The sequence below is a fragment of the Haemorhous mexicanus genome, chromosome 1 (assembly GCF_027477595.1).
Source record: "Haemorhous mexicanus isolate bHaeMex1 chromosome 1, bHaeMex1.pri, whole genome shotgun sequence".
NCBI classification, from domain to species: domain Eukaryota; kingdom Metazoa; phylum Chordata; class Aves; order Passeriformes; family Fringillidae; genus Haemorhous; species Haemorhous mexicanus.
In genome coordinates, this window is record NC_082341.1 from 125,162,625 (window position 1) to 125,186,907 (window position 24,283).

At 38.3% G+C, this 24,283-nt stretch overlaps 1 protein-coding gene across 4 annotated transcripts in view; it reads right to left on the reverse strand.

Annotated features, from left to right (window-relative positions):
• The window catches only part of NCOA2 (nuclear receptor coactivator 2), a 188,357-nt gene that overhangs the window by 77,694 nt on the left and 86,380 nt on the right, over positions 1–24,283 (reverse strand). Inside the window, exon 1 of one of the 4 annotated variants that reach the window (XM_059862029.1) lies at positions 12,096–12,237. The exons of the other annotated variants lie outside the window; for them this stretch is intronic. The gene's annotated coding sequence lies outside the window, so the exon portion shown is untranslated. Of the gene's footprint in view, positions 1–12,095; positions 12,238–24,283 lie in introns of those variants that run through there. 4 annotated transcript variants of the gene reach the window in all.

Below are 24,283 nucleotides of genomic sequence, written 5' to 3' on the forward strand. Positions count from 1 at the left end.
ATTGTGCTCCAGAGCAGAATTTAAAATCCAGAGATGGGTGTTCTGCAAAGTGGAGAGCTAGACAGATGATATTGAAACAAGCTAAAAAATCTCAAAGGCTAAAATGAAAGTCACTCATCTGTACCTAACATACAGTACTAAAAACAAAAAGGTGTGCCCCCAAACCCTTGTCTCCCTAGGTATTTAGGGTCTGACTGGGATAGCTAAGAGGTCAGAGATTCTTCTGGAATTCAGAACTAAAATTTATTCCCTAGTTCACAGAAATGAGGAAGAATCAACTTTTAGAAGGTGTGGATAGACTCTTCCATAACACTGTTTTACCAACTAAAACAGCCAGAACCTGGGCAATGGAGATGGAGTTTCCTCTTCAGAGAGAGCTGCCATGCCTGTACTGCCTGGCATGCAGGACAGCCTCCTGGGTGCCAGGCCACCTGCCTGCCAAAGCTGGATGTTCATGAAGCAAAGAGGGCAAGGCTGATTAACTCTTGCAGTGCAGAGTCTTTAGGAGTATGGTCCATACCACTAAACTCAGGAGCAAGCAGTTCAAAGAACACTGTCTGGAGACACAAGGATTGAGGTTTATTTAACTCCCTTAGGCTGAGGAGGGTAGCAAAGCTCCATCTCCCACTTCTCAGCAATGACTCTTAATGAGTAAAAGAGGCAAGCACTCTTCCAGTTTTTCCTCATGTCTTCTGAAAAGAAAGCAGCTGTTTCATATATTTTTCCATGAGCTAATTCACAATCAAGACCAATGCATACCACTAGATGAAGAACTTGAGAAGTTTTGGGTACCTCTACAAATTAAATGCGGCACGAGCAAGAAACTCAAACCACATTTTTCTGAAGGAAGTCCTTCTGGGCACATATAGTACCAAGGAGCAGGGTCCTGGGAAATTTCCAAGCAAGAAACAGAAAATGTCATAAATTATTGAATTGATAGATGAATTTTAGACACAGAAATAAACATCTGTGGGTTGAAGCAGCTAAATTGCATATTATACTTTTTGGTTTCTGCCTTAACTTCCTCAATACATATTAGTTTATCTGCATCAAAATATCTTGGTTATTAATTATTACCAAGAGTTTTCTACTACACAAACATTCATAGCATTATATCATTCAGTATTTTAAAAAGAGAACTTAAGAATTTTGACTGCACTTTTAGATATTCCTAGGTTCCTGAACTACTCATAGAACTTCTCAGCTCAGAAAACAGAAGTCATACATCTGAAGTCTAAATTTTTCCAGGAAACATGACAATTCAAAACTAAAGACACTATGAGCAGAATGACAAGTCAGAGACTCAAAGTTTTACTCCAGTAAACTTCCCCTTAAGGGAACTACCTTAGATTAGAAAGCAGCATTTATCCTGCTCCAATGATCTTTTTATACATCTCTACAGGAATTTTCAGAAAGAAGAAAGATAAAGAAATTAAACCATTTGATCCATTCAATGCTTTAGATGTAGTGGAAATGTAAAATCAGATCTATCATATAAAAATAAAAAACAAGAAAATGTTCGTAAGGGTTATTTAGCAAAGTACAGAAAAATGATTAATCCAAACTGGGAATTAGTAAAACCAAAACCAGCAGTAATCACTACTTTGAGGAGAGAGAGATAAAGAAATGCTTGATAATGAAAAAAAACCCCATCACGATATGTCAGATATTGAACTAAATAAGTTTTATTTTAAAAGAAATTGTCTTACGAAGTTAAATTTGAATGCATGTCTGAGAGAATGAATTGTAATGCAAGACCAGGCACTCCCTTTTTCATTGTGTAAGTTTTTTGAGAGCTGTATTGCACTCCAAAATACAAACATAATATCCCACTGTGGAACTGGTATTTTGCCTTCAGTGGTGGTACCAGATTCTTCTACTTTACATTATGTTTTTTTCCATGTGTCCTACCCAAAGAAAACACCAAAACTACAAAAATAAGAAAGAGCTGAACTTCTAATGCTGACTAAGATGCTACTCAAACTTTAATTCCAGTGGGCATAAATGAGCAACAGAGCTATGGAAATATAAATACACTCACTGCAGCATTTTCCTACAAGGAAGGAGATAATTAGACAATCAGATATATTATTTCCAAAAATATCCAAAGAACTAATTTTACTCTCCCACTGATGACCCGTACCAACAGGACGTAACAGGTAACTTAATACTTTTTTCCTATTTAAGACCAGAAGTGCATTTTCCCTCTCTTTCCATTTCATTACCAGAGGTCAAAGCATGCAAAATACTTGCAAAAAACCCTCACTAGGTAATTATTCCAATTGTTAAATGTAAATCTCAAACACTGAAATATTAAAATAAAAAACTTCAGGATAGTACATATTAGTAACTACATTAATTGACACCTAACCAGTTTCTACCAGATGTGGGAGACTGAAACAACAGAGCCTGAAATATGCTTAAATTATTTTTTCTTTTCTTTTTTCTTTTTTTTTTGTTTGTTTTGTTTTGTTTTTGTTGTTATCAGTAATAAAACAATAGTCTCTGCTCCCGTTGTGACGGCACATCCTCCTTTACATCCTCCACCAGCAACTGCTAAAGTTGGAGTACACAGAGAGGCCTGATTATAAAGCAATAGTAAACATCCATCTTTCAAATGGGAAAGAAAAGCAGAGGCACCGTGAAGTGGGAGACAGGAAAATATCTAGCACAAATCACTTGTGTGAATTTTTACATCTCCTCAACTCCTCAAATGTCACGAAGGAAGATGGCATGCAGAGCAAGCCTTCCAACACTGATCCTCAGCACCAGTGAATTCAGTTAATCATCCAGAGACAATGTAGAAGAAGATAATGTGCATTTTATCTCTTATCAGAGCAGGCCATCTTCCAAACAAGGCCTGTTAAACTGTCAGATTTATTATAAGCCTAACAAATGCAGTTAAAGAATAAGTGAGGATTACACCTTCAAAGCTGCTATTTCAACCTGAAAAGTAGCAAACAAAAGGTAAAGTACCATATAGTGGACAATCAGGTAGCAGAACTGTACTACCACCCCTCCAGCCCACCAACAGATGAAACTAGTGAACATACAACTGATACAGATCAAAGAGATTTACTAAAGTCAGTGGTTTACTGAGTAACAAACAAATACTGAAATAATAAATAAATACTGAGAAAAATACTGTTTAGTGACAAAAACTATACTGCAAGTCAGTGAAAAGTTTGGCAAAAAAATTTCTCTAACAGCTAATTTGAAAAAAACAGCTTATAATTCTGTGGTTGTTTACTCAAACATACCACCACTGAAATTCATCCTTTTTTCCTGTGAATTTGCCATGACTAGAAAGCTTTCTATCTCAGTTTCAAAATTAGAAATGCACTCTGTGTAACATTAATTCTGGTAGAATCCAGAGGAAAGTTGGAAGTCACATGCAAATTCTGATTCTTCACATTTTTTCCTGCTTATGAACTCTTTTTTCACTGGCTTCATTTCAGAACTGGAAAACATTTAATATTGATACATACTGCAATCTGCAGCCTTTTCGGCAAAGGCAACGCTTGCTAGCCACTTTCCCAGGCCTCCAAAGGAAACTGCTGTCAGAGGCAGGATAAGATACTAGATCAGAGAGGGGGGGCCACTGGAGCCTGAAGCCAGCCTTTCCTTGGTCAGCCACAGCAGCTCAGGAGGAACTTTTAGCTCCCAGAACATTGCACCTGTCAGAGTCCCAGGCAGGGAACGCCGCCTGCCCGCCCCACGTGCCGCACCGCATTGGGAGAAGCTCGGCCTTTTCACACGCACAGGAGTTTCCACAAATCCACACAGACATGAAGAAGGGTTTGAAAGTGAATTTAAAAACCAAGAGGTGTAAATCCAGGGAAATACAAGGAAAAAAAGACTGCATTGTCTGGTAAAATAAGATTTAAGCAAGAGATCCGCTAATAAGAAGTGCAACAGAAAAGGAAGTTAAGAGATATATTAAACCACCCTCCTGAATTCCTGGTATAAGTAAGCCACATGCTCTACAACCAAATGATGTATTCCTATCCTTCACCACTAAACACCGGGAACCCCAAACAAAACAATGCCAATCTGCCAAAATAAACAAGATGTCCAATAGCTTGGTTGGTGATGGTAACTTCAGATTAAAAACATAAACTAATTTATTTAAAGGTATGCTTCTTTCTCAAAACAGCACTACCACCTTTACTATAGGTGAAACTGTCTGAAACCTTTGCCACCCTACAACAGTCACACAATATACAGCTAAAAGGGAAAACAGAGTTCCTACAAGGAAGGTGATGGCAGCAAGCTGAAAGACTCTAGTCACCTTTAAAGGATTTGTACTAAAACCTGACATGCACCTGTAGCCTCTTTTATCTTTTCTATTCTTTCTACTTTAAAGACAGTCTATTACAGGTAACATTAAAAGAAGATTTACGGCAGTATTTAGCAAACTCTATTCTTCAACTCCGCAAACTAGAACTAAGAAAAGAAACATAATTTACTTGGAAATGCCATTGAGCCCATGTATAAAACCTGAAAACTGGCTCCAACACCTACTACTCACAATTTTAAGCTGAAGGCTCCTTCCTCAATCTTTTCCCTCACTCCTGTGTAATGGCTTTAGAGTGGTGTATTAGACAGCAAGAAGACGACATATTCCATTTGCAGCCTGAAAGCCAATAATGCTCATGAATTTTTTACCTGACAGACACTTCAAGATGCCACTGGGAAGATCGTCTAATAAACACATTAGGCTGCAAATGGGCGGCAGCAGCTCTTTAACACATGCTGTAGCAATCAAATAAATGGCTAACGTTAATGTTCAGTGTTACAGACTGGGATTTAATACGACTTTTCTGTAAAATCCACCTACATCTTGATGGAGAAAGAGGTTTTTCTCAGCTACTCAAACCCACAGGTTTGAGAAATCCCAGTTCTGCTTGAGACTTTGCCAAAACCCCTCCAGACTGACCCCAGCTCTGTAGGCTGGCTCCTACCTTCTGTATTCCCATAGGCTAAGGCTCTTAACAGAGCCACTCACTCAGCTGCTTATGGATTAGGCTACGTCAGCACCTCTAATATGCCCAGGAATAGCAAAACCAGGCTCTAATAAAACAACAGTGAAAAAATATCAGAAGAAGGAAGTACCTTTTTCTTTTTTTCCTTAATATACAACATATTTGCTTGATTTCTACTTTTAAAGAGGAAAAGATGCATCAAAACATCATCAAAGAGGAGACAGGTGTTACTACTGAAAAAACCTTCAAGTCTCTGTATTGTAATTTCAGGTCTGGGATCCTATTTCTCTAGTTATCAATAATTGTTTGCAATTCTTAATACTCAAGGACAAAAAAGATGCAGGTTAATATCACTAAAACTTCCTTTTAAACACCAAATTAAATAACAAAATACAAGGCCAGAATATATTCATACAGACATACATATATCTATATATCTCAGTCACTCTTACATCCTTTTGTTTGTATTAGGTAGGAAGCTAAGTAAAAAACCAAAACAAACCAGAAGTTATTCTAAACCAATTTAGCCTTGTATGATGCATTTAATAAGTATTAAACTTTGGCTGCAAGAAATGCTAAGCCTGCAAACATTTTTCCTGGAAAAGGAGTCCAAATTCCCACATAAGCTGTTTATTTAATTTAAATTTTTCTACCGTAGTTTATAATTATTAAGAATTTATGAGACTGATTTTGAAGCCTATTATTCATAACTACTGTGTTTTAAAATAAAACTTTGTGAATAGCATAGCTGATAAATGAAGCAAATCTAACAACACAGAAAAGGATAATATTATGGGAACCTTTGTATTTAAACAGCTTTCATTTCCAGTTGATGATACTTCTGGAACAGTGAGTTAAGCATATTTTGACTCCTACTGAATCTTCTCTGCCAATCTCAATTTCCAAACTGTTATTTGTCCACTTAAATTCTCACACCAACTTCCTCTCCAGAAACCACCAAAGAGCAAGGAGAAAATCGGACTCAAGGGAGAGGAAACATGGAGCAACTCTCACAAGCCTAAGACACCATGGAAAAACTCAAATCCATGAACATTTTCTAATCTCATAACTGGCACAAATGTACACATTAGTTACAACACCAGAAAGCTTATACAGTTTGGTGAGATTTTCAAGATGCCTATCTTAGCAATGAGAAAAATATGACCGATCACATAAACAAAGGCATTTACACATCTCTGCAATGTGGGCTTGCCTACATTAGCATTTCACTCCAGTTAACTGCCTGTCAAACACCAGTCTGTTTGCATCAGATAAAATATATTCCATTGATAAAAAGCTGAGGAAACATGGTTCTGTATAGGTAAAAAGTAAAAAATAGAGGGCAAGCCAGACAGAAACACAGTGTGTTTCCACACAAGGTGCATACAGTAAGCAACACGTAGAGTTGTAGGACCTACACACACAGATATGAAACCTATCATATTTGAATTTGAGTTCCTTCATTTATCAATCTGAGTTTCAATGACTTCACACAGCTAGAGAGGTCTTGGTCCTCCTGGTCACTCAGACTAGCTTAGCATGTCTGCACACTCAGGTGCAATGTGATGTGCAACCCAGGCTTCAGCAAAAGATGCTTATGTTGCATGCCACCTTTCATATCTCAAACCTGGGCATCAAAATAATTTCCTTCAGCCCCAGAGTAGATAGATATTGTTACTGAAATCACATAATCTTACTGAAACTTTTATTGCACTTCAATAACTCCAACTCTATGGGTCATCTCTGGCACCTCATCAAAAACTGAACTCATGTTTTCAATTTTCACATACCTACAGCACCAAGAGGGTTCATCTTTCTCTTCTACTTAACCACCCATTACTAGGAAGCATGTTGAAATTTCAGGCCATTATTTAGAATGCCAAGTACTGAATTAAAACTCTGAGCTGCAGAAAGTGCACCTAAACACTATCTATAATATATCTACACATTTTGATACTGTTATCATGGTGAAAGAATAACCCACTGCATGCATATGTACAAGACACATACTCCACTCTTCCTTCTATAATACTGAGATGCTTTCATAAGCATACATTTCATTTAACAGTGCATAATAATAAACTTTCAAAGTAAGAATCAAGAATTCAAGCTGCTTTGTTCCTGAAGGTTGCAAGTTAACACTAGTCTGAAGTCAAACATACTTATATTCAAGTCAAACAAATGGTAGTACCCAGCTCCACAAATGGCCACAGTCATGGTAACTTTAACAACTGTCTCTGAGGTGAACTGGACTTCATTTTGATGTCTTCCGTGCCCCCCAAAAGTTCAGAATGCTGCACCACTTCTTTAAATTGTATACCAAATTATCCTGTTCAGTACAGTACCCAGTACAGTTTCCCCATCCTCTCTGCCTCTGAAATGCATTTAGAGTGCCTGCCCTGGAAAACTCAGTGTCCTCCTCAGCCTATGATGGCCTGCTGGATCCTGGTCCCAGAGGGTGCCTGCCTAGTGGCAAGGATGTGATTCCGGATGTTATGGGAGGACCAGATGGAGAGTTTGGCCTCTATTCCCATCCCCTATTTGTATGAACAGGTAGATTCCCCAGCAGGTGCTTCCTGCTGATACTGGTACACATGTCAGTGTCATCCACTTACACTGGAGCAGCAGTGTAAGAGCTGGGAAGTAGAAAAAGCTTTTTTCTTATTAAAGTTTGAGGAGCAACCAATTTAATACATGCTTTTTGAGAGAATGCAGCTATATGCATGAATGATTATATTCGTATCACCTCCCAGCATGCAGAATGTTGGGAGGCAGTAGTAGTTTTGTACTTAAAATAAATATACACTAGATGGACATGAGACTTTTGACAAAGCTAACGCGAGTGCTAACTACGCACACTGTTACTAAGCTCAAAAATTAAAGCCACCAAATTATGTCAGAGCCACACGTGAGTGTCTTGCCAACACTTATAAAGTATGATCAACTTCATGTTCTTAATACATCCATGAGCTCAAAAACTGGTCTGTGAACATGAATAATAGCTACTAACAACTTCAAATTTAATGTCCATCCTTGTTTTATTTGCTTTAGTAAAAAAATGCAACCAGCAATAACAGAACAAGATGAAAGCATAATTGTCATTTTAAAGCACTTAAAAGCATTAAACTCATAAAAATGTTGTTGTTTTACTTAGTCAAGTGCCAAGAAATAAAATATGACTAACAGCAGCTTTGTAGTCATGTGTGTCTATATGTATATACACACACATATATATATATGAATCCAGACTGTGACCAAATAAAATATTCATAGAAATGGCTATATGAGTCAACCAAAAGAAACTTTTAGTTTGTGGCTAGTCTGTCATGGAAGCTAATAGCAGGTATCTTGGAAGAAGGTACAAGGCAGCTGTAGATGTTCCTTCCCCTCGTACCTGCTCTCTGTCTCTGACAATCAGTGGTTCAAGCTTAGCTGCAGCGCAGCTGTGCCTCCTCCTCCCTCTGAACCTATCTTCAGTGATGCCTAATTCCATCTTAAATCCACATATACTTTTGGCCTCCACAATGATTATAGGCAACACCCTACAAGCTTTACAACAGCTTTACAATAAGCTCCCCAAGGCAAAAATGGCACTGTAAAAAAAATGGAACAGTTCTATGGGGAGTCTATGACTCAACTGAAATAAAACAGAATTTTATCACTGACTTCACTGAAGCTTCGATTCTCCTCCCAGTCTACTGTAAGAAGATATCAAACTGTAATTTCTCTCTTTTGTAGGTTGTAAATCATTCCATGGGCCTGAAAAGGCTATGCTTGTATCCTGTGGCCCAAAGAAAACAAACAATTAAAGCGGAATGTTAATTATGAGCCATTTTATTCTCTTTGTAAAAATAAAGTGGAATTATTTTTTGTTAATAATGAAACAGTTTCTGGTAAAGAATCACAAGTGCTAGGAAAGAATCAATGTCTACTCCAAGTATTTTTAATTTTGGATTGTAATGGAATATAATTACTAAAGACAGGAACACCCGCTACATTCACAGAAGGAGCTGACCAGAAGTCTGCAATACACAGCCTCAAAGCAAAAAATAACACACATTTATAACTACTTGGACTGAATACCTGGCAAAACTTCAGGAAAAGGACCAAAAATAATTTTATTCCAAGCAGTTCTAACAGAAGTTTCTTCATGAGGATCTTGTGTTGCTCAATCACAACAGCCTATGCTATCAGGAATGGAAAATCACAGCAGTACAGCATCCTGATGAAGTTTGTTTATGGACAGCGTGCACAGGAGAAAATTAAAATGGAAGCAGCAAAGAGGATATTCAGGTACAACACACACTGCAAATGAAATGCATTTATTACAAACCTTTGGGTTGAGTCTCCATTCACAATTTTTGTCCAATTCCTGCACTGATCCCTATGCTCTGTATCCTCACCACCCAGCCGCCCTCCCCAGGGCCCCACAGTGCACCTTCAGCTATCAGGGCAACCACGCCGGGATCAGCCTCGCTCCTGGGTACTGAGACCAGCCCCCTTCTGGAAAACCAGGCTTTCACATCTTACACCTCACCTCCAGAGACCAAAGCTTTACCTGCCAATCATAACTTTTAGTCCAACTCAGGCATCCTTCTAGGCCTGCCACAGATGAACATAAGCAGCAAGAGAAGCTAAGGAGGAATGCAGGCAGTAAAATGACTCCATCGGGATTTCCTCACAAGTACAGTGATTATCAACTTACAAACACCCTTCTCATTTACTCAGCTCCAACAGCTTGGCTTGTAGATCCAGTCCTCAGTCCTTAACTCAGCTTTCTGATTACAATTATGGGACTATTATGTATTAATGTGCTAACAAACTTACTCTATTTAATAAATTAGATTCTGAGAATCAAGGTTGTTATCGCACCTTCCCTCATTCTTTTCTAAGACTAGCCTAAATAAACAAACAACCAACCAAATAAATAAATAAATTAAATGTTGTTAAAAATCTAACCAGACAGGAGACTTCCCAATGACACTTATTGTTAAAAATTGTTCTAAGAACTCTGGAGTGAAAAAAACCCAAACATTTCAAAGTACACCTCTAGTTTACACTTTCCAAGCAGGTTTTTTTTTCTTACAATATTGGAACATTTTGCAATGCAGTCACCTTCCCTCCTTCCTTGCATGAGAAATTCCCCTTACAGAGATAACAACAAAATGGGGGAAAGAAAAAAAAGAGTGCCACACATTTTGAACATTACCAGTGTAACTCTGTTGACTATAAAAGCATACACAATTTTAAAAAGTGGGCAAACAAAATTACTCTGGTCAAAGATAGTTTTATATATGCTAGATACAATAATTCTGTAAGAAACTGCTTACGAAAGAAAACATCCCAACTTGAGTCTTGTGAGAACACAGAGCCACCTGAAGAACACAGTCTACACAAAAGGTTGATTTTGTTCCAATTTCCCCCCCTTGATACATCCTAAAAGGCATCAGGGAAATCAAAATGACTGTACAAGCAGCAAAAATTTATTTTTCTACAAAACATAGGTGCAAACATATCAGAAAGCACTACTCAGCCCCCACTATCTTGTTAGATCTTCTGTAATGAAATAAAGGAAGAAAACACAAGAAGCAGAGAGGAAGTTTCATTGTTCTTGTGGCTTCGACATTTGGTGCCGTGAACGTGACAAGCTCTCAAGCCTCACTCCACGGCACCGCCTGCCCCAGGCCTCTGAACCAAAATGTTACTATGCTGCAATTAAAACAATCAAACCGAGACCAAAGAGAACAAGCAAATAAATAGCGCAAACTTGTTTACGTTTCTGGCTCTGCCCTCACAGTATGAAATAAAGTCTCTTCAAACACCAACTACATTAATTTGAAAAACAATAATATTTTCCTTTCTCCCTCCTATCTCAAAGTAGCATGAGTTTTTCAAAGTTCTAAATAAAATAAACGAAGGCATTTCCTGTATGTATTTTGTTAATTATTAAACCGATTCTAAGAATGATAGTCACCACCACTATTCCAGTATGAACCTGGGAAAACACACTTTTAGCAAACTGCCAGTGCACTGCAGTAATGACTGATCATATGCATCCTCTCAAGCCTGCCCTTAACTTTGGAGGCAAATTTCTAAAGAGATGACAACCAGCACTCCTATACAAATCCAAACATTTAATTTTAGCTTCTTTTATTGTGGTCCAGGATTAGTATTACTGCTGTGATTTAAGGAGAAACGCCGGGCTTAATGCTGCGTACGAGAGGAAAATAAAGTCAACAAGCCTGCAATAACTTCCCAAGCAGGGGACACAGCATACTGTCTTCACTTTACTACAAGTAACTACCAATAACCTTTTTGAGGGGAATATTATTAGTTAATTACTCTTCAATATGAAATGCTGTCCTCCCAAGGTTAAAAGAAAGGTAAATACTGCTGAGATATTTAATGACATCATCATGCATAACCATGAGATAAATACGAGGTCTGAAGATTAACTGAATGTCATTCTGTTTACATGAGCATGTACTTGTAAAGAAAACTATTAAGATTAGAGAATAGAGAAAGTTATATAACAACTACCAATATTTCAGTGTGTTTTGTCTATTCAAGCTCTTGGTCAGAAAGAGAAGGCTTTATTGCAAAAACGTCTCACTCTGACATACTTGGTACTTTTTTCTTGTGCATATAAATTACTGGATATTGAATAGTAATTACTGCAATGAAAAAGACACTCTCAGGCTCCACCTACTCTTGACAGTGGGAAAATATAGATGGGTTTGTGTATTATTCTGGATGCCAGAAAACTTGCTTACAAAAATATTTCCTGTGCACTAAGATATATTTAGCCTCATAAACCCATAAAACTGTCACAGGCAACCACAAGTACACCTGTAGCCATTAAAATGGGGGAGGGGAACAACAGAAACTGCAGACTCGAATTTACATTATTTCTTTGCAATTGTTAATTAGAAACATTATCTTTAAATTCTCTTTCTCAAACAGAAATAAACTGTTCCTCCCAACTCCCCCAAACAAAGACTCCCGAGACCCCCTGCCCCCCCAACATCCAGACACCTATGATGCACACAGGAGCACACATATGCGAAGAGAAAGCACTAACAATGAAGTCACAGCACTTCAGAAACACACCTTGTCATCTTCCAGCCCTTGCAGATGAAGGCAGATCTTATTAGTTTTTCTCCGTCTTCAGATCAAGATGAAGATAAATCCCCCACTCATCACACTGTTTTTTTATTAAAAACAGGAGGGGAAAAAAAAAAGGAAAAATACAAAAAGAAAAAAAAAAGAAAAATAAAAAAACCCCCAGACGATTACCAGTAAATTTACAGCTTTAAAAATATCAGCTCTCCATTATCCCAAACCTGTGTTATGTCTTGATGTAAACCAAAGCACATGCTGAGTGAGGACGTGCGCACACAGCAGCTTATCATCTCTGTCATCTGCTTCTAATGACAGCTGACAAACTGGCCACGCTAATCCTTCCCTAACTGCTGATCAGAGAGATCCCCCTTTGACAATCCAGCATGGTGGAGTACTCGAAAATTCCTCCTGCTTCTGTTCTGTTGCTGCTCTAAAAAGCAGTTTCCTTTTCATTGAGATAATAGCCTTTTCTGCAGTCACGTGGCACCCGGGCTACATTAGCAGAGCTTGATGATAACAGAGTAACTCCCCTCCCTCCCTTCTGCTGATTTTAAGTGTATGACTCCTGGAGAAACCCAAACCTGGCACACTTGAAATCATTTTGCATCCTCCTCTATCGAAGAGCAAATTGTGCTGTCGATGTGGAAGAGGAATATAAGGGCTCTCTCTACTTCTTGCACCAAAACTAATTAGAGAATCCATTTTTAAACAGTGTCTTTGTTGGGGCATACACATTGGTCATAAACATGTCATATGAGACTAAACTGAATATTAAGCATGCTTAACACTGAGTATCTGGCAAGCTAGAATTATTCTTTTCCCCCTAGAGTACTTTAATTTTTTGCCTGTAATTTTAGTTCTGTTGCAATAAATACTCTTCTCTCAGCAACAACCAATGGTTCAAATCCCCCCAGCACACAACTCTCCTGTAAATACAGAAAAGCACAAATAACAAATGATCCACACTACAAACTCCAGTGTCAGTGCTTCTATATATCAAGTGACATCATTTATCTTGCTTTAACTCAGTACCACAACAAATATCTTATGCATTTTTTTTTTAAACACAGTGTCGAGTGGGGAAATCTACCTAAGCTTTAGCTTCAGTGTTCCCTCCTAAATGCCAAATGCCAGGCGGGTTTGCACCTCACTACTCTGAAGTTTTCTTGCTTAATTTTTTTTAAACAGTGTCGAGTGGGGAAATCTACCTAAGCTTTAGCTTCAGTGTTCTCTCCTAAATGCCAAACGCCAGGTGGGTTTGCACCTCACTACTCAGAAGTTTTCTTGCTTGTAAAAGGCAAAGTACACAGACAAGAATAATGCTCTGTCCTGCCCTCACTGAAGTAGTTCACAGACTACAGAACAAGCCTTTCCTCTTCTGCATTAGCACCATTTCCCTATTATCTAAGCACACAGCATAAACATCCCCAACTTATTTCCCCCAGCTCTGTCCTCCTCTGACTGCGCTGGGCAGTGCAGCTGGGCACAGACCAGCATAGCCTTACCCAGACATTTCACTGATGGCATTTCCAGACTATTCAAGAAAGCTGTGGATGAAGCACTGTAAAGTAATTGTCAAGCCCATAGAACCACCTTTGCAGCTTTGTACCTACCTGCTCTTTTCCTATATGATCAAGAAACAGAATTATCTCTTTTTGCTTTAGGGTAGATATTAGGAAAAAAGGTTCTTCCCTCCAAGGGTGGCTGGGCACAGGCTCCTCAATGAAGTGGTCACAGCACTGAGCCTGACAGAATTCAAGGAGTGTTTGGACAATGCTCTTGGGCACAGGGTGTGACTGAGGGATGGTGCTGTGCAGGGCCAGGAGCTGGACTTAGTGATTCTTGTGGGTCCTTCCCTGTAATTCCTTCTACTTCCATCTTATCCCAAAACACCACTTCATTCTCCTTAAAGACAGCATTGATCATTAACTTATGGTTTCTCCAGGAAACTGGAAAACAGTTTTAGGGACTGTGGCTGTACTCACAGGAAAATAAAATGGAAATTGTGAAGAAATAGTGGCTGTCCTGTACATATAGTTTTTGCCAATGCTGCCACATCACCCCTTCTATTTACCCTCCTCCCTAAATACAGCTCTACTCAGGAAGGCAGCCCTGCTCAAGGCTCTGGGGAAACCTGCTCCAACACCATGATCAACATTATGAGCTCAGGCCCAACCTTTCTGCAGCAGAGCAGCTGAAAGTGAAATGGGAACGAGGCCCCTTCTGGAGCAGTGTGGATCCTATTTTCTACTCTTCTCTTTTCCATGCTATAGAGGGAATCTGTGAGACAGATCCTCAGTCCAGGAAGAAATAATCTGGATCCATAAGGAGAATACATTCAGCAGAAAAACACATTCACAGTAAATTGAGGGGGTTTATTTTTCCCAGGCCTTTCTCAGTACGTCCCTCCTTCTCAAAGCACTACACTGCATATGGGAAGCAAAATGAACATTATTTAGAGTTACATACAACTTTTACCCCAATAGAACAGGAACTGCTTTGCAATCTTAATTTTATCTCATTTGCATTTTCCATATGAATTCCTTATCTAAAGAAGATGCATCAAGCATACAGGTCAAATTGGAAAATGATACTAATGGGACAAAACCTGAAGATTAGGGAGAGCATCTCTGATGTTCAAGAAAATATATTAACAGACAATCACCAGAAGGAAAATGAGCTTTCACAAGAATGCACACACACAAAACACTTCACTTGTGAAGTACAAATCTAAGGAAAACATAAAAAGTGGAAGCATCCCAGTCAGATACCATAGCTAGAACTATCTCACTAATATTTACAGGAATCATAAAATGAGAAATTTAAATTCAAAATAATATGGTGAGCACAAACACAATAATCACAGCGTTAAAGAGTTATGTGTAAGTAAAAAGGAGGTAAGAGAAAAGAGTCATTGTAGCAATAAAACAGGAGTTGAAGGCTGAAAAAGCAGTGAAAGTACACAGATGTTGTTAAAAAGATTGCTTAGTGAAGAACAGCATACAGATAAAACTAATGGAGAACTAGGAACATTCCACTGCAGTGTACAGACTAATTCTAGACAAAAAGGGAAAGGAGAAATGAGTGGAAAAAATACTCCTGACAGAAAACACTGCTTTGAGTGGGAATAAGGGAACATGCAACAGCAAAGAAGGAAAGGCTCTATGGCTTTATCAGGCAATGAATACATGCTTCCAATGAAATGACAGAGTTGTTGCTACCTTTCAAATAGTTTCACAGGCATCACACACTCAGTTTGGGAATGAGCAGGTGACATTCAAAACGAGTTCTAGCATTACAGACTCTTTCATGTTACAATAAGTCACAGATCTTACACAGCAGAAGAGGTTCACCTGAGTTTTCTCTAAGAAATATATCTCATTAATACTTCATTTTCTTCACCCAGCTACACGTGACTTTGCAATAGACATGGGGAAGATGCAGCTTCACTAAAACATTCATGTTTATGTTCAAATAATTGAAACTGATAAACAGAACATTGTCCTCATTGCATGCATTTCACCATTTTAAAAATTTTATTTTATTTTTCCTCCTTTTTTTTTCCTTAAGAAAGAGTGAATCAGGCAGACAGGACATACCACAACAATCTGGTGTTCTTTGCCCTTCTAACATACCCACACCTGAGCCAAGGACTGGTAAAGTCATCTCAAAACACCTCTTCAGTCTTTTTAATTCCAAAACATAACTTTTTTGTTCTTCTTCTCACTCTCTATACCATACCCAGGAGGATCCAATTCCACCCTCACAATCCCTACAGTCCTATCAGGCTGGAGCAGCCAAAGGGGTACCCAAATTGACAGCTATAGCAACAGCCCTCATCTGCAAAACAGCAAGATGTTTCAAACTGTGTTTGTAAGAGTTTGCAAAGCTGACTCACCAGGCTTTGTTCAAGGCACGAGGCCACTGACTTTTAGGAAAGCTGACTGGGCAGCATCAAGTCTCACTCCTTGTGAGAAAGACTGGAAGGGCACTGCACCACCACAGAGAACAACTAGAAATTCTTAGGACTGACTGCTATGAGGCACTATAAGGATATTACTGCTCAGATAAAGAACTAAAACAGTGTAGTGATTTACACGTGTTACATTTCAATAAATGTAGACACAAACATACAGTTTTCAAATATCAAGTATTTTTTTCAAACTCCTCTAACTGAACATTACACAAAAACATTGTTTTTTCAAGTCAAAACTGAAAACCTGTTGACTTAAATGTCAGCGCCATGGACATTTCATCAGTTTAGGAACTCCTAATTGAAAACTCCTAATTGAAAACTAGGATTCCTCCTTTTACCAGCTGATGAAAAAGAAATAGAATACTGGATACAAATCTCGTTTTTCTGACCTTCACATCTCCTCTCGAAGGGCCCAGAAATTGTATCACTGGAATTTGCTGCATTTGTCATTGCTCACTGTCAGTCTCTGTATTAGCAGTACAGGCACCTACAGGGCTAAGAACCTTTTCATTTCTGTCCATAGAGGGCAATGAAAAGACACTCCCTCCCCTCCCAACCTCTTAGATATTACTGTTGACTTCTCTCTTCATTTCATAAAATGTCCATGCTTCTTGAAGACAGCTCATCAAGGCTCTCATAACTCTCATAAACATCCACTCAGAGCATTCCATGTGCAAGTATCTGCAACATCTAACTGGAGAATTCAGTACTGAGGTGTGTGCCATACACAGCAATTAAGTTCTGTATGGGCATGTCCACTGACAATCGTGTTCTTTTTAAGACAAGTTTGATGACTATGGTTAATTGAAATTTTTGAGTAATAGCTGATGAGGATTTATTTTTTCTTTTTTTTCATTTTTTTTTAAATCTCTACTGCTTCACTTCTTTGCCTTTAATTAAGAAGGAATACAAGCGAAGAAAAAGGGGTTCTTTCAGTGCAATCTGGAAATGGTCAGCTCCTGGCTCAGTTCTTTCTCCTCCTGGAGACAAAAAAAGGTTTTTCCCCACTGCCTAGAGCCTCTGAAGCAGAGTGCTTGCCAGTGCTCTCTATGGGTTATACACAGAGAGGTGCTCTCTGGTAGAAATGGGCCTCAGCCCACAGAGAGAAAAGTTCAAGACCATGAGTTGCTTCCATCCATGCTGAGAGTACACGAGAAGAACTCAGCAAAGGAAGTTCAGCAAGCAAAGAAAAGCAGAACCAGAATGGAAACACTAGAGCATAGAAAAAAAAATGTTGTATTAACACACAATGTTACATAAATGTATTAACATCTAGTGCTACCCTGCATTTTTAACAGAATGTAGCTAAGTTATGAAGAGTCTGGGATTTTTTATAAAGAAATTATTTTATGCTCTACAGAGTGTGCCTTCCAGTGAATATATTTTTAAAATCAGCTCAAACTCTTTATTTTACTTCATCTCAAAACAGAAGTACTTCTAAGGACTTTTAATAGTAAAATGTTCCCAAAATCTGCAGACTGACTACTGGCAAGATTCAATGGCTGAGATTTGAATTAGATGAAAGTTTTAACTAGATAAAAGTCAGACAAGAAAATGTTTACTATTAAGAGCAAAACAAAACCATACTTATTAATCCAAGGATAAGGTAGGTTTTCTTTCATGTAGTCTTATCTACAGATAAAATATTTCTAAATTACATCATATGACTCAATCAAGGTAGAGGATTAAAGATAAAATAATTTGGTGAAATTTCAAGGTTTCTGATAAGCAGGCAGGGCAGAACAGTGTAACACTCCAGCTGGCCATAACAGCAACAGTGTGTGAACTCAGCAGGATTTGATACATTGCCTGTGTTTCCCTTGAAACAGAAACTTGCTCCTGTGCTTAATGCAAGTGGGACCTCTAACTTTTAGTTCAGGATAAGGCAAATTATTCTCCCATAGCTGGAGATGAACACTCAGGCCTCCGCACCTAGATCTCCTTTTTAAGAGAAGACTAACATTTCCCAGGAAGTCACAAAAATCTCGTGTCTCATGAATGTTCAACAGTCTTCTAATTGCTACTAGCTTGCAGACACTGCCTTGCATTTGAAAAGCCAGTTCCCACAAGAAGCAAGCAGGAAATGCACTGAGACTGTATCTTGCAAATCCTGAAATTCTGGGCTTTCACATCTTTCCAAGAGACCTCAATGAAGAAAGGAGATGCTACTGATTACAACTAGTGTCACTTGGGAGAAACTTGAACACAGGGACAGCTGCTTTTTACAAATTTGAGAAGAAATAACCAGCTAATTTAATGTTGCATCATCCACTCTCATCAATTCTAACAAGCACCTGAAGCAGCACTTTGTGATGCTGAGTGGTGAACTGTGACAGTGAACAGCAAACACTGATGACTGCCCCCTTGCCTTAACCACTCAGCATGTGGTACACAGAAAAACAGAGTCATGCTCCAAATTTTGGTATTATTAAACATTCAAAATATCAGTGGAAGAGATGAGGTACAGAAGAGAAACTGAAGAAATTTAGGTTTTCTATTAATAGATTTCAAGCAGTAATTTCCATCAGCATTAGACAGAACCATGAAACTTAACTGAGCTCAAGCACAAATACTCCTGAGAACTACAAGAACTGGCACTATTTGATCAGAAAACCAAAAGCCACAGACTGCAGCCTACCGAACAAAAAGTGAAAGGAAATGCAGGAGCATTGAAATTAATTTGACTTACAATAAAATCATTAAATATTCTGCTATGAAATAAATATCAACTTCAGGACAATTGGTCTATGCTCATTTTTATAATGATGCAGATGTGACAAAACTGGCATTTAACTTCAGTACTGTGTAAACTCAGAAACTACAAATCCCACTTGTGAGAATAAAAGAGGAAAAAACACCACAACCTTTGTGACAATGCAACAGCAATGACTGAATGCAAGTTATTAAAGAATTTTTAAAATAATGTAATTACGTGTTCAACAGAAACCAGACTTGCTCACTTTTCACACAAAAGTGCAGGTTTGCTATAAGCAGCAGTAATAACAAATAACATCTTTCAAGAATGTAAGACAATACTCATTTCATTTAAGTAAAGAAGCAACAGAATTTAGGTATGCAGGTAAATATTTGCAGCAGAAACAAGACAATTCTTACAGAGATTTAATTCTGAGCAGAAAGGCTACACAATCTCAACCAACCCCCAGTGTGGTTAGCACTGAATATTTAAGTCTATGATAAGAGGAAACATGTCAGAACTTGGGTCTACTACTAACTCTTATAAAGTTCAACACACTGGATTCCAAAACAGGAATCTGTTTACAACTTTACTTTGTGCTAGGTTTTCCCTAAAATCAGCTGAAAAGTCAGTTCATATGTAAGACTGAAGGGAAAAGATCAGAAGCAGAATACTGCTTGATCATTTTAATCTGAAATATTTAGAACGTATAGCAAATCCTGTCCCCTCCTGATGACTCCTACACACATTTACGTCTCATTGTACATCAGTATGAAAAAGTCAAACACAGTGTTTGAAAATAGATGGCAGACACATTACAACTGCTATCAACTGCAAACAGCAGGCCTGACAGATCTTCCCTCAATGTAAAATGAGTGACCCACACCATGTTCATACACAGTATATTTTCCACAAAAGCAATCTCAAGAGTATTATTTTAATGAAAATATCAACAATACAGGCAGCACACTTCATTTTCTCAAAGACTGCATTTGAGCATGTTATATTGAAGCACAAGAAGATACAAGGTCTGTAAATGAGTAGAAAAGTCAAGTTTGGAATGGGTATTTCATTGCCTTCCTTTTGGCAAAGAGATTCCCATTTTATCTTTCAAACACATGGCTGTCATGACTCATCTTGAAAAAGCAGTGCTTGACAGTTTACAGGATTATTTCTTAAAATCATTAGCAAATAACCTTTAATATGAAGCTTATGAGTAATTTAGATTTCTACAAATTGCCAGTCCCGAGTTCTTAAGAACCTATGTTTTCTAAGCTCCAAGTTAATAATGTAATAATATATAATATTGTTTAAGCCATTTGTCTTGAGTGAAGCAAATATCCTTTTGAGAAGAAATTACCCAAGTTTAAATTAACTGTCCTTTCTGCTGTGCAATTTCTTCCCCAAAACTAAGGAGAAAATAGGGCATGTAACATATCAAGATAATAAGAGCTCAAAGAAAATATTTTGTTGGCAGTTTTAACAGCAGTATGGCAAAGACAGAGACAATTTGAAATAATCTGGACATAAAGTCATATTTTGCCTTCAAAAAGCAATCACAATCCAGTCAAAGCAACTGTGAGAGAACGGATGTGCTCTGTTTCCAAATTACACCTCCACCTGAGAAGCAGGATGCCCCAACAGGGTCACCTTAAACTCCAAGTACATGGCTACTACCATTGTCCAAAGGCAAATCAGCTTTACTTGCTAAGCAATATTTCAAGACCATCTTTTGATTTCATTTTGTGATGTGCATTTTGATCAACTGCTTTGCAGATGACACTGCAGTGCTAATTTTGAATGATAAAGCTATGTGGAGTCCTGGACATGGGAAGGCTGATTTTCTCTGTATTGCATGTGACCAGCAGGTCAAAGAAGGTGATTCTCCCCTTCCACTCTGCTATTGTAACACCCCACCTGGAGTTCTGCATCCAGCTCTGTGGCCTCCAACACAGAAAAGGCATGGATCTGATGGAGTGAGCCCAGAGGAGGGCCACAAAAGATGATCAGAGCGTTGGAGTGCCTCTCCTATAAAGACACAGAGAGTTGGGGTTGCTCAGCCCGGAGAAGTCCCCAGGAAGCCTTACAGAACCTTCCAGCACCTAAAGGGGACTTACTGGAAACCTGAGGAGGGACTCTGTACAAGGGCATGTAGTGACAGCACAAGAGGAAATGGCTTTAACCTGAAAGAGGGTAAGTTCAGATTAGATATCGGGAAGAAATTCTTTACTATGAGAGATGCTGGAACAGACTACTCAGAGAGATTGTGGATGCCCTATCCCTGGAGGTGTCCAAGGATAGGATGGATGGAGCTTTGAGCAACCTAGTCTAGTGGAAGGCTTCCCTGTCCACGCAGGGGAGCTGGAACAGGATGATCTGTAAAGTCACTTTCAACCAAAACCACTCCGTGATTCCGTGAACCACATTGTGATTCCACAATGCTATGGGAGTTGTGGGGTTTGGATACTATTGTTTTGGAATAGCTACACAGACACTCTGATAACCACTCATATTTTTGAAAATGAGTGGTTCTAACTTAGCAGAGCCAAAGTTCAGGGACAATCACTCTACTCCCAGAAGAGAGCCTGACAGGAGTGGATACAATGAAATTTAAGTGAACTGAGGCCATGAATTAACACTAAAGGGAGCTTTGTTCTCAAACTGGTGTCATTCTCTTGATAAGCATGTGTGACACTGAATTTGCTTGCTGATGTTACTGTTCAAAAAAAGTTAAGGTGTTAGGAGGCTGCTGAAGGATTTTTTTTCCCCTGAAAGGCTTTTGGAAAAAAAAATCCCATGGAAAGGGGTGCAATGTACAATGATGGCCATCCAGAAATGTAAGCTCTTCCAGATCAAGAGGAAAAGATATCTACAGTAAAATAAATTTTACAAACAATGTAGAGAACCAATAAAAAAGGCTAATCCATGTCCCTATCAGCCAAGAGATGCAATTTCTTAAATTACCTGCTGCTTGGAGACTTTGGATTTAATGCAATTCTGAATACACTGGCTGTCAGTACTACATAAATGCACATCAGTAGGCACTGAGGGGCACATGTGAGAACACTTTTGGAGAGGAGCAACAGTGGAGAGCCCCCAGTGGAAGCAATGAATGGTGTGTTGGAAATTAAGTAACAGGGCCAATTAAAATACCTCAACTTTAGAAAACCAGGTAATATGAGACTACAGCTCCTGTCTGCAGGGCTGTTCTTTTCTACAAAAGTGTGGGTTTTTTTAAAAATCCTGTGGTTTAAATATAATTTTATGATTTGAAATATTTCATAATACAAGGGGAAAAAACAGCAAAGGAAACATTGAGCTAAGTATCCTGTACATAACACTGACACTAACATTTGTATTTGCAATGGAGATTACTGAGATGGATAAGGAGAAAGAAGCAACAAAGTTCCCATTTAGGGTTCAGGTTCTTAGGAAGTTTCCATGACACAGTATTCCTGCAACTTCTAATACATCACACTCAATATTTGTGCTTTACATAAATTAGATTAATTACTTTTATAAATATATAGCCTGCAGTACCTCAGTGTTCTTAAGAGTCAGAGTGGTGGGTAGATAAGAAAAACCAGACTAGCCAAGATATCAGATTCTAAAGGTGTGAGGAGGGCTAGATGAAAATATCCAATAAATACAAAGACCATGCAAAACAATGCCTGAAGTGTAATGGAAGAGAACCAATAAGGAAAGCAGCATAAAGGGAAATACTTCCAAGCAGATGGCTCCTTTTAACCAGGCACTTTACTACGGTCCAAAAGTACAGTCTTCTAAAGGAAATGTATTGATATGTAGAAGAACTTCTAAAAAAATTTTCTAAAAAAGCACCTACTTGGGAATAGCACTGCTTCCCTTCACCATCACAACCTGATTTCCAGTAACATCTTTCCAATCCTTCCAACTGACGTAAGTTCAGCTGTAGAACTGCCCTTTATCCAAAAGTGCAGTAGAGAACCTAATGTATCCAGGAGTCTGTAATCTCCAAGAGAAGTCTCAAAACTGGTGCAAGAACCCTCTTGCCTCTGTTGTCAGCACTGGAAAGTCTGTGCCTATTCCCAAAGAGTTAAAAGCTCTTTGGGATTTAGCTGGATACAAATCTGACCTAATATTTGGACTTGAATTAAAGGCCAAGCACTTGAAATTTATGCTAATGTCACATATCTCACTTCTGGTAATTTAAGAGTGCTCCACTGAAGACCATTCCTTATACTCTTTCAGAGGCCAAAACTGTTACAGAGAAACCAAATTATTAAAGTAGCATATGTCAGCAGGAACAAGCACAGCAGTTCTGCAAAACCTGTGCTAGCTGCCTACTGATTTCCAAGCACAGTTGAGAATGTTCACATTGAAGTGTAAAGGCCTGTTCTTGCAACAAGCCCATTCTTGCTTTCTGCATGCTTTGTATCTTTACCTATACATACATATTCAAGATAAGCTATGCATACACACACATATAACATATGCCTAAATTAATAAAATATATAATGTAAACAGTAAGCAGAGAACACAACTCTTTTGATGACAAGTAGGACCTACACCAAATTCTAGGAAAGAAGAAAAGAAAAATCGGTTTCTTTTAAAGCACACTGCTGGTATGTCAATTAGAAAACAAATGGCTACAAGCACTAGCAGTAATCTCTTACCCTGTAGTAACTTTACCATGATTTTGATGCCATGAAACCCAATATCTGCCTCAGCTATGACCTGTTTTTTTTTTTTTTGGTCTCATAGTAATTCTTTTTTTTTTAATGTTTATTATTTTGAAAACTACATTTGCACCTCTCAGACAAAGCCGGGTATTAACAGTTGAAACAAATTCCTTGGAGAAGCCAATGTTTCAATATTATCACACACTCATACACATAAAACTATATTACATTTCATACAATGAACACTTTTTTAGGTAGAGCTATGAAGGTAGGACTTTTATTCTCAGGGGAAAAAGGAACAGACAAGATATCCATAACCTTACAGTCTGCATGCTGTGCATGTCATGTAGCAATAAATAATTCATATTTTGACCTTATGGGATCCCTTTTACTCATGGATTTCAAAGAGCTTTTGCAAAGGTGGATATATGTTTTATTATCAGAAGTTTATAGATCTCAGGATGAAGAGAGACATAAAATTACCTATTCAAGGTCATTTAGTAAGCCAGGTGTATTGAAGTGGGTAGTTTCAGGCATTCTGCCTTTTTGGTTCAAGTTGCAACTTACAGGAACACTACAAGTGTCCAGATATTTCCTTAAACATCAGTGAAACCTGCAAGAAAGTATGATGGATGCTATCTCTGTAAAAATACAGAAAATCTCAACATATTCCTGGGTGAGAAAGGAGAAAAAATGACTAACTCTAGGTATGTGGTAGCAGGATAGTACAGGAATTCTCCAGAATAATCTTATGCAAGCATTCTGGAAAGGGCATTGGATTCACAGGCAGAGCTGTCAGGATCTGCTAAAGAGGGATGAAAACAAAGCTGTCTTCCTCCACAAT